The following is a 201-nucleotide window of genomic DNA, read 5'->3' as shown; positions in this document are numbered from 1 at the left end:
GAGGGTGGTGGATCAATCAGGGGACGTGGAAAAAGAAACAAAAAAACAAAAAATTTGAAGCAATAAATAGGGAATTACAGGAAGAGGAAAATAGATCCATAAAATCTATCAAAGATTTAAAGAATACAAGAAATAGAATAAATAAGTTACAACATCAGTTAAACCTACTCCTAACTCAAGAGACAGCAAAGAAAATAGAAA

This window comes from Gekko japonicus, unplaced genomic scaffold, assembly GCF_001447785.1.
Source record: "Gekko japonicus isolate JY-2015 unplaced genomic scaffold, Gekko_japonicus_V1.1 scaffold407, whole genome shotgun sequence".
In the NCBI taxonomy this organism is placed as follows: domain Eukaryota; kingdom Metazoa; phylum Chordata; class Lepidosauria; order Squamata; family Gekkonidae; genus Gekko; species Gekko japonicus.
This window is presented reverse-complemented; position numbering follows the sequence as displayed.